The sequence below is a fragment of the Crotalus tigris genome, unplaced genomic scaffold (genome assembly GCF_016545835.1).
Source record: "Crotalus tigris isolate CLP2741 ecotype Arizona unplaced genomic scaffold, ASM1654583v1 scf7180000024358.1859470, whole genome shotgun sequence".
In the NCBI taxonomy this organism is placed as follows: domain Eukaryota; kingdom Metazoa; phylum Chordata; class Lepidosauria; order Squamata; family Viperidae; genus Crotalus; species Crotalus tigris.
The window spans coordinates 1,434,827-1,446,698 of record NW_024100527.1 but is presented as its reverse complement, the minus strand read 5'-3'; positions in this window follow the sequence as shown (position 1 = coordinate 1,446,698).

The following is an 11,872-nucleotide window of genomic DNA, read 5'->3' as shown; positions in this document are numbered from 1 at the left end:
CCTCCTTAAGATTTGTGGACTTCAGTTCCCAGAATTCTTCCCAGCCAGTTTGGGATTTGAAGTCCACAAGTGTTAAAGTGGCCAAGGCTAGACACCCTGGCTTTAAATTGTATCTAAAACAGTGGTTCTCAACCTGTGGGTCGGGACCCCATTTGGGGTCGAACGACCATTTCACGGGGGTCGCCAAACAACGAAGTCCGCCATTCTTTTTCCCCTTTTCTTTAGCTGTACTACTCCCTTTTATTCTATTGGCTTTTGAAAGCCAATAGAATAGACTCTCTTGAATAGAGTCTAATTCTTTTGGCTTTCAAAAGCCAATAGGAATTGTCCAGGCTGTCTCTGCCCTGCTGAGCCCGCCAAAAGTCCCATTCTGCAAACGGTGCTGCAAGTTGTCTGCAGCGAAGGCGAGCTGTCTGGAAGTTTCCACCCCTCCCTGCTGAGCAATTACTAAAAATGTAAGTAAAAGAGGGCCAGGGGTGGGAGGTGGGAGGCTGGCGGGCGCACAGAGGGTTGCTGGCGTGCGTGGGGCCCGGTGGGTGCCTTACCTCCCTTGGGCTGGGCCAGCTGGTGGCCCAGCCAGTGGTCGGCCTGCGCCAGGTACGCCTCGGCTGGCACAGGGGGCGGCACCACCCATGCGCGGCGTTCCCGGGCAGGGAAAGTCCTCAACTTACGACTGGTTGGGTAGTCCTCAACTTACGACCGGTTGGGGGTCGCGGCATTAAAAAGATGAGAACCACTCATCTAAAAGGAACTGGGAACTGGTATAGATTTTTTTTAGCCTAGGCATTCTATAATTCCTCTACCTTGCTACAATTAACAGCTAGTATTTGAATTTTATACAATCTGCAGGACCTGGAACATTTTAAGAGTGCATGGAAATAACAAGCATGAGTACAACTAAGGCATTGCAGATATTACTATGGACTGCAGCAGAGATTTCCAACTGAGTTTTACTGTATCAATTACCTTTGTAAAAAAATAATAATAGAGGATCCTATTACCCATTCCAGGACAAAGCTGCATCTTCAGTTAAACTCAATCATTAATGCTTTTAATTTGTTCTGAAACAATTTCCATTAGATGTGGTTTCACATATTATACAATATAATTTACACATGGTAAATGCTTTCTTTGGCAAAGCAGACATGTTCCTTCTTTTATACCTGCTGAGTCAACCTCAGCTCTTTCATACAAAGAATATGCATTTTTCTAGAAAAAGTGTGGGGGGAAAGCAGATCAAGATGTTTCACGCTATTTTTTTTTAAGTATTATCTTTGCTGTTGGAAAAATAGTACAATTGTAAAAATGCTCACAAAGAACTCCAATGTCTTCTTGCTGGGTTTTTTTTTTTAATTTGAAGATAAATAATTTGAATTATGAGAACTCTGTGGAAGTATTCTTCTTCTGCACATTAAGCAGCTAAGGGATAAATTGCTTTTGTCTGAACTTGCCCACGTATCAAGGAATTTCATTACACCATAATAACTCTGACTAGAGGACATAGGACTATTTCTGCAGAGCATCACAAGAAAATAAACGGAATGTTCCTTAGAGTTCATAAATCTGGAAAACAAAACCTTGAATTGTCCGATTTAAGTGGCCATATGATTTTAACCATTCTTGTGACTTTAAAGATTTTGTAGCCAGCTGTTGTATCAAAGTACACATTGGTAAACCATATTGGCAGCACATCTTCTGAATGTCAGTCAAGAAGAAGGGTTTGCATTATGAATATAAAGTAAGAAACAAGTTTATATTCTGATTAAAGCTAGTAGTAAGGCAGAAGCCCTTTGCAGGACTTCCGGCCTTGCGCAGTAGCGCAGCAGCCAAGAGATTTCAGGGCTCCAAGCCCTTTGGCTGAATTTCTTCCTGTTAGGGGATCCTAAATGGGCCAGAAGCAAAGAAGGAAGTCCCGTGGACCATGGAGAGATGGTGGTTGACCCAATTGGTCCAGGAGAAGACTTCCAGAAACCAGCAGGAGAAAGGCTAGCCTAACTTCAGATCTAGCCCAAGCTACAAGCAACAGAAGTCAAAAAGCACTATTTTAAGCTGATTGTAAACAGCATGTTTGAATCTGGGTAAGATCATCGATTTTCTCTATCCTACTTATTAACTTACCTGGGAAAAAAAATTCCCAAGAAGCAAAAAACCTCTGAATGTGAAGGAGGGGGGGGGTTGCCCCACCCTTTTACTAACGGAAGTGGCGAATTAAACCTTTTATGGAGGATCAAAACATACAGAAATGAAATGAAATGAATATAAAATCTAAAAATTTGGTAAGTTTGGAATTTTTGAATGGTTAAGATTCTCATTTTAAAGGCAATTTTCTATTTTGATAATTTGAAAAATAAACTGGTGCTGATATCTAGTGGTGGATAAAAACTATGACAGCTATGGCTTTTATATAGTACTTGGCAAAATCTGGAAATAATCTGTGCTTGTGACCTTCAAACCTATAACAATAGGAACAGCTGTGACAAAAAAAGAAAACAACTTGGATTGCAGACAAAGAGAGGATTATAAACTTCAGGAAACTTTTTTGAACCTTTTTGGATTATAAATATCTACTAAACTGTGACTAAAGCTATTTGCAGAGAAAAGAAAACCTAAATTCTTGACCACTATGGAAAATCAGAAACTTGCAGAAAGAACTTATCAAGAAAAATAAATACCTTTCAAGAGGAGACATATGAGATGCTGCAACTAATTCAAACAACAATGATTTCAAACCACAAAGAAATCCAAAATAACTTTGAAAACATGAACCAATTCATATACAATTTACCTTTACAACAACAACAAAAAAATCCCAGGAAATAACAATGGAGAAGGAGAGATAAAACAGATAATTGAACACAAATTCGAGGATAAAGACTCAAAGATGGAGCTTAACACATTTTCAACAAACATGAAAGAGCAAATGCCTCTTACAAAGATATTGTACTTGACTTATTTTTTTATATCTACAGTGACACCTACAAGATATGGAAAGACACTTTGATCCAGCAGAATATATTGATTAAAGATATTGGACAAAAGAAGAAGGCCAAAGTGAAAATTAAGAAAATAGATGATAGGACTTATCAGAGACAATATTTAAAAAAAGAAACACCTCTTTGAATATGGTTAATGTAATAGAAAGATTTTGGATATGAATTTTACTTTAAGAGAGAGGAGTCCCTCAAATAACATAATACTCTCTCTTTCTTTTCTTCTCTTATTTCTTGATATGAGTAATATAAAGGAGTTAGAATGGCTTATGTATAAGGACATATTTTAGATATTTAAATGTGATTGATTTTAAGGAAATTACAATGGATTGAAAAACAATGTTTTGAATAAGAGTTAAAAGACCAGATGACTAGATTTATTAAATGGAATACTTAAAGATTAAATATATTCTTAATTATGCCAAAAAAAAGAATGGAAAAGGTTTGGAAATAAATATGTATTAGCTTAGGGGAAACATGGACTTTCAATAGTATACTATTTTTTTATCCCTCTTTACTCTTGTTCTTTTTTTCTCTTTTTTAGTCTTATTTATTCGTTAAGTAAGGTAAAAGTTATGGGATGGTTTACATGAGAAAAAATAGAATCAAACATCTAAATGTAATATGAAATTACAGCCTGCATATCAGATATTTACATTACGATTCATAACAGTAGCAAAATTACAGTTATGAAGTAGCAACAAAAATAATTTTATGGTGGGGGAGTCACCACAACATGAGGAAATGTATTAAAGGATCGCGGCATTAGGAAGGTTGAGAACCATTGGTCTAAACATTTGGACATATCCTCAAGTAAAATGAAAAAAAAAAAAAGCTCCCAACCCAATAAACTACATGGGGGAATAAATATGTCTTTTCTTGGTGTTGGAAAGAAACTAAGATAAGTACTGAGTCATCTGTGAACTTGTTTTCATGGGGAGCATATTAACAATGCACTCACATAATTTTTCTCATTTAAATAATAACATCAGTTCATGTAACATTATGGAAATTATGTAATTTTCATAATTTGCGAAATGGCATCATTACATAAATGATGCTTAGGATGTGATTTACATCATTCACATACTTTACTTTATTACTCACTGACTGAATTGATGTAAAAGCCACCATTCATTGTATCTCAGTCTATACCAGACTTTAGATGATGACCTTAGGGAAGATGTGTTCTTCAGATACTGTGGTCCTAGGCCATGGACTCTTTAGGAGGTTAATACGAGCACCTTAATTTAGGAAAAACAATGAAATGGAATCTGGCAAAGATCATATAAAATTGGCACAATAGCTTGCTTTATGTGGAATGTGAAATGGGGACCCACAAATTTACCAAAAGTCAAGGCAACATGAAGTTAAACTCTTAGCACATTACTAACCTTTGCAAGGAGGTATAATAAATACCACCCTGCATTTATGTCATCATAAATTAATTATATATATTATGTTGTAAGATCAGCAACATAGGATACCCTACCAGAACAAAATATCCAGACCATAATATAATGCATGATAAAACATGTTTATTTATTTGTCAAATTTAGGTACTACCCATGTCATTCACAAGAGTGATCCTGTGATGGTGTAACAATTAAAAGATAAAATCTAAAAACCTAAAAATACAATACCCTAAAGAGTGCCATATAAAAACAGCAATAAAATACGTTAAAAATTTAAAGGTGGGGAGAAAGGCTGTCAAGGCACTAGGCATGCCAAGGATTGTGTGCTGCTTGGCGAGGTCCTGGACAGTTGCCAGAGCTAGGTCTTCAGGCTCCTACAAAAAGCCAGGAGAGTGGGGGGGCCACCTCACTTCTGGGGGGGGGAGATTGTTGTTGTTGTTATTATTATTATGGTTAATTGCACAGTCAGTCAAATGTCCAGACTGGATTTAGCATTTTTATTCACCTGTAGAGACTTTCCCAAGGACCTGGGATAGCAGATGTTGAAGCTTAATGGTGTTAGAGGTATCATCAAAGGACATAAGCTATTGAGATTAAAGGTACTTTTTGCAATTGATTGATGGTGAATTTGTCAATGCCAATGGTGTTCAAGTGGCACTCCAGTTGTTTTGGAATTATTATTTATTAAATTGATATGCTGACCCTTTCACTGATAAGGCAACCCTGGGAAGCTTACAAACAGTAAAAATACACATTTTTACAATTACAATGATATATAAAAACTAAAACCAAAAAGACGGATGGCATGGGGATGAGATCTTCTTCCAATAAACACTTCCACTGGTGAGCACTCTTCTTTGTCCCCAAGTCAAGTGGCAAAATCAGGTTGTCAACTCTACAACGAACCTGGCTGTAGCCATTTTGCTTGTTCTAGGTTGCCACATGAATGGGAGGGGGTGCAGAGAACTTTTGCTAGTCTAAACAATTCTGTGTCCCATGGGAACCAAGGTCATTCTGTCGGTTATGCTAGGGGGTTGGACGGGGTTAGAAAGCCCGCCAAACTATTCTATTGGGAAACCTAGTTGATTGCATAGCACTGGAGTGGGAAGTTTGACTTTGTAATATTGTAACTCTTTGAATTTTAGACTTGATTTCATTTTGACCATGCCGATACTTTGTATCCAATAAACATGTTCTTTGAGGAAGTCTCTAGCTTCAGAGTTCTGATTTATTTGACTCTATCTATTGGAACGATGGCATAGGTTTGATGTCCTCTTTTCTGGTGCTAGAATGTTCCATATGGATGATGCTACAGCAGAAAAGGCTCTTCTTGACCCCACCAGATTATTCCAGAAAGAAGCTATGACAGAGAAAGCTCTTTTCCTGGACCCTTCCAGTCAAAATTCTTTAACCTAGCATACCTTCCCTATCTGACCCAATGGGACAGACTGACATGATGGGGATGAAACAGCATAAAACAATAGATTATGTATTACAGTTGGATGCAGTTTTGCAAGTATCTCATTACTTATTCTTGCACTAGCCACTATCATGCCCTCAATATTAGTTCCTTATAGATATTTTGTATAAATAAATAAAAAAATATTGATAATGTTCCTATGGCAAGACAAGGACTTCCAGTTTTCTATGGCTCAATGGAGCTTGTCTGGTGCAGTTGGTGGTGTTAATCTCCCAACCTGTTAACTTTATCTCTAGACTTTTATAAAAACAATTACATTGATGTTGAATGAGTTTTTTTAAAAAAAATCTGCCTTTGGGCTTGCTCAGAGAATCAATATGTGACTGCTTTGAAATCCTGCAAATCAACTCAGTATAGATGCTAACTTTCCCATCTTTGAAGCTGCTGGACAAAGTTGAACCTTATTAGGGAAATGGCTGAATTTCGACTTGTTATCATGTAAGAAATTCATGTGATAAAGTAATCCCAATTTGAAAAAAGAATGGGAAAATGTTTTCTTGAAAGATTTCAACTAAGCAAGGGATCAATGCTTTGAATCCATTGATTAGTTAATGGTTATTTTAAGCATTTTGAAAGGTTACTTTTGAATACAACTTATCTGAATCATATGCCTGGCACAATATACAATTAAAACATAACTCAGATGTATTGGCAGCTGCAGAAGTAAATAAAATATATGGATATTTAAGAAACGTTGCATTTGAAGCAAAATTAACTTTTACATGACATTAAATAAAAATATGAAGGTTAACATTAATAATATATATGGTATATGGAATAAGACATTAAATCACCCAAATCTGGAAAATTAATGGGCCCAAGTTAATACATATATTAATACAATCTTGAGGAACATATTCTCTTTATAGCATAGCAATAAAGTTAATTCAGAAAATTTTTATTCCAATTTATTGGACTCTTCAAAGAATTTTCTTAAAAGGTTGGATATTAGAATTTTTGTGCTGAATTTGTAAGAAGAGTAGGGTTCTTTGATTCTATAATTTGGATGTGTACCTTCATGTCCTGTTTTGGGTCCCAAGTTAATGCATATATTAATACAAATTTGAGGAAAAACACAGTAGTTAAAGAAATAGATGGGATACTGAATTATATTCCAAAACTATGAAATGTGATATTTTATGAAGAACTCTAACCTTATCAAATCTGGCATTCAACCAATGTGGAAAGAACTCCTACTATTAAAGATCTATTGATCCATTTCCTTACATATACTTATTCTAAAAGTGGGTATAATGGTTAATCTAAGATCTTAAGATCTAAATCTGAAAGAAAAATATAAATTCAGATTTTCCAATTCTAATAAACTGTTAAGCGGTGATCCCAAACTTAAGATTTGAGTCTGAAAAAGGAGCAAAAGCTAACATCTAAGCAGACCTGGTCAACTTTGGCTATCTTGAAAAATGTAGCAGGGTTTTATAACTGCTTGATATTTATTTATTTATTTATTTATTTATGAGACTTATATACTGCTTTAAGTGCAAGCACTCTCTAAGCGGTGTACACCAGTAAGCAATGTATATATATATTTACATTGCCCCCAACAATCTGGGTCCTCATTTTACCTACCCCGGAAGGATGGAAGGCTGAGTCAACCTTGAGCCGGTGAGATTTGAACCGCTGACCTGCTGAACACAGTCAGCTAAAGTGGCCTGAAGTACTGCACCCTAACTGCTTTGCCACCTCGGCTCATTTGGATGAGAGAGCACACTTGATGATCCTAGAACTGAAAACTGGACCTGGAAGTTAAAATAATTTCCAAAGTAGGCAAAGGTAAAAAAAACTCTCCATATCACTATCATGGAAACTGCATGGCGGTGTCTATATTGTCACCAAGAACTGAGCTGAACTGAACTCAAGGGAATCCTAGAAATAGCCTCATTCTCATTGATGGCAATAAAGATCTACTTCACACACACACACACACACACACACACACCACTGATCTTTTTTTAAAAAAATGCAATGTAATGTAGCAGTAGCTCTCCAATAGCCCTCTCATACTGCCACCACCCCTTTCTCTTCAGCAGTTATTATAAACCACACCAGAGCCAGAAAATGGCCTATTCCTATGTGACAAATGCATTTCAATGATGGAATGATATGATTTTAAGAAGTTCAACACCTCTAGCTATTAAATAAGCAAATAAGGAAGCTCTCCAATAGTCCTCTTATACCACCACCACCCCTTTCTCTTCAGCAGTTATTATGAAACCACACTAGAGTCAGAAAATGGCCTATTCTTATCTGACAAATGTATTTCAGTGATGAAATGATATGATTGTAAGAAGTTCAACATCTGTAGCTATTAAACAAGCAGATAAGGAAACCAGGGCAACCAGTAATTTTTTCCTTATTAAGCCCTGCTCAAAGTGCCATAGGTAGAACAACAGTACACATTGCAATGCAATGCAAGATGCCATAAGCTTCTAATCTCCAGAAGTAGCTTCTTCACATAGTATATCATTACATCATGGAATCTATTATCATATGTCTTTATGTACAGGGAATACAACCAGATAAGCTAATACTACTTTATTGTAAAGATTCATTAACAGAATCCTGCAAGTCTGAAGCTACGTCTTCCCCCCATTTCCTTTATAATCTAAGAAACTTTGAGAGTTTCTTCTGTGCCTCTTGCCCTCAACCTCTGCTTCTGCTAGGGGCTCAAATGTCTTTTATATGACCCTTCCCTTGGCTGTTTCCCAAAGCCATTCCCACATACATTACATCACAGAAGAGGAACAGGACCAACCTGGACAAAGTATGAAAATATATAGCCCTTATGATTATTATTATTGTTATTGATTATAAGGGCTACCTATTGATTGCCATTCCTACATTACTCATCGTGAAATAATCAGTATGAGTCACAGAAGAATAAAAGCAAAATTTGAGTTCATTCTAAGTGGACAGCTCAAAACCTGGCAAAGTCAAAATCCACTCTAGTGACAACTAATGCGTAGAGGATAAAGGGACAGAGTAGAACCAACTTCAAAACCTGCAATACATTGACTTAAACCATTTTTTTCAGGTTTCTTTGTTTTAACCTGAAAAAAAGATGGTAATGTAAACCAGCAGTTAATGTTAATTTTATGGGGTGCAGTGGCCTAGCATTTAGAAGGTTGGCAGTTCAAGATCTAAGCCCTGTGTGACAGGGTGAGATCCCATTCTTGTCCAGCTCCTGCCAATCCAGCAATTCAAAAGCATGCAAATGCAAGTAGATAAATAGGTACCACTTTGGTGGGAAGGTAACACATTCTGTGCACCTCGGTGCATAGACATGCGGGCCACGTGACCATGGAAGCATCTTCAGACAACACTGGCTCCTTTGGCTAGGAAACAGAGATGAGCTGAATCAGACATGACTGAACAGGGAAAACATTTTTACTTTTTAATGTTAATTTTGCCACAGTAAAGCTAGCATAAAGTCCAAATCCATTTTTTCCTAATCATTTTCAAAGTGTGAACATACATGCATACATTCATGAAAAAAATATAGATACAGCATTTTAAGAAGAGATTGGAAAAATGGCTTGCTAGGAAAGATGGAACCCATATGTACAAATGCAAACTTTGTAAAAGGAGAACATTCCAGTCAAATAACTAGAATGTGAATAGCTCCATGGCTGATATAAATGCTAGTTAATCAAGGTTAGCTATTTCTGTACTTACTTAAATGCCATAAAAGAGGTTACCATTAATGATTTTCAATTTAGCAACCATAAATATTGCAGAATATTTAAAAGTCTTGATTAGATAGCCTGTATATAATGTGAATTAATTATGATGTGTCTATCAATGATAAGAGCTTAGTAAAGCAAATTACACTTATATCAACACCATTGCCTGAGGTTTATTTACCAGTACCATATTTTTGTGTTTAAAACTGACATATATTTTTTGAGATACATAGAAAAAAGACTTATTTAGATCTCTTCTATGCAGAAAATTACAAATGAAGTAGCCCAACTGCAGTCCTGGTGGAATGGGAGGTTCATTTTTCTGAGAATTATTGTGTGCTTTTGGGGAAGTGGATGGCTTGTGGATCTACAAATCTACTAACTTAATTAATTAATTTTCTTAGTACAATGTTTTGTTTTTCAAAGACCCACTATATATTATCCACACAAATTAGCAAATTGTAATTGTTTCAGGTGCAAAGAATCTGGACCATTTGTAAGGTTGCAGCATAAAAGATTTATTCCACCTATATACAAGTATCTGGTCAATTAAAGCTCAACACTAAATTGGTTCCAGGTAAGAATCAACAGAATTCAGGAGGAGTTGGACTTGGAGAATGCAACAACTCTAACCTGATGACGTGCTTAACTCCGCCCCCCCCAGCTCTGCCTGTTCTTCGCCTACTGATTGCTTGTATATGCACTTCTACAGATTTAATCCACACATTCACCTCTCTTATCTCCCATCACATACCCGCTATTTTTACTTACATTTAAAAAAAAAACTGGAATTCTCACCCTGAGAATGATTGGATACATAGTTTGCAGAAAAGACAGGCAATTTTCTCTGTTTTTAGGTCGTTTATGTACTATACTTCTGCTCATGTACAGCAAAATACTTCTTTCTGAAAATACAAAGTAGAAAGTTAAGTGCAATGCGACTAATTTGTTGTTGTTGTTGTACTGTGAAATTTCAGTATAAAGAAACAAAAATTGAAGGTTTGTGCACACATATGTAACTCCTGCATAAATGCTCTGCATAAATGCTCTCAATCAACCAGAACATTTCATGGGAATGAATGGAGGATTGGCTAGGATTATCACAACTGACATTCAAACTTCTTTCCTCTACCCCCCTTAAAAGGCTATGGGAGCAAAACAGAATGGAAATCCATGTTTTTTTAATATTCACACTCCACTTCCATTATGGATTAGTCACACTTGAAAAAAAATGGATGAAAGGTAGAAAAACAAAACGACTACATGATATTATCTGGATGCTCAATGAAATAGGGCTTATGAACTGGGCATTCTGACCATTAGAAAGTCATTTTAAATCTTCATTGTCATACAGTATTTGGAATAGGGCTTTATTTAGGATTAAATAAAGATTAAGAAGCAGTAAAAACTAGTAGAGTATTTCTTGGAAATGTAAATCACAGAAATATTGGTGAAAGAGACTGAATGCACTTGCTAGTTCAAGATGATTTTGAAAGTGTCATCCAGCAAGTATTACTTAGACAAGTCCCTGCAGTTTCTTTCACAGAGTTTCCATGAATTTCCATTCTTTTCAGAATGAAAAGAAATATGGCTGATAGCAATAGAGGCTTTCTTAAGTTTAAGAAAGTTTTGTTTAGGAAAAACAAAATTACTCAAACAGGATATTCTGTAACAATTTTTTATATTGCTTATAGATCTTAAATAGTAATAGTTTCAAGCAGTGTGTTTTATTCAAGGAATCAGTTTTTGAGATTTACATCTGAATAAAAGTGGTCAGAGAACATAAAACAGAAGGAAATCTGAGATCAGTATCGACTATATCAGATCTCTGTCTGTTTTTAAAATCAATTTGTATTACTCTAGTATCACTAGCATGAAATTTGGGAATGACTGATCTGGATCTGATCTCACCAAACTATCTTTTCTTTGCGTCAGGCTATTTGTCCCATGATTAGCCTTTGCAGCCTTTTGTAAGTATTAAACCATGATTACATCTTTGATCTTTTTCTTGAATGTTTTTGACCAGTGTTACTTCTTAGGCAAGCCATGGAGAATATTTGAAGGACAAAGACTTAAAAGTTGCATTCTCATTTCTTCCGACACTATTTTTAGTTAAACACGTTAGAGGAAAGTAACCAAGATAGACCATTTTTTATAGTTTGGGTGACCTTGCCATGTTTATGACTTTATTGGAACAAGGTGTATTGAATAGATTTGCTGTCAAAAGTAATATATTCCTTCCTAACAAAAGATAGTATCGAACTAGTTTGCCCCTTGGATAATTAT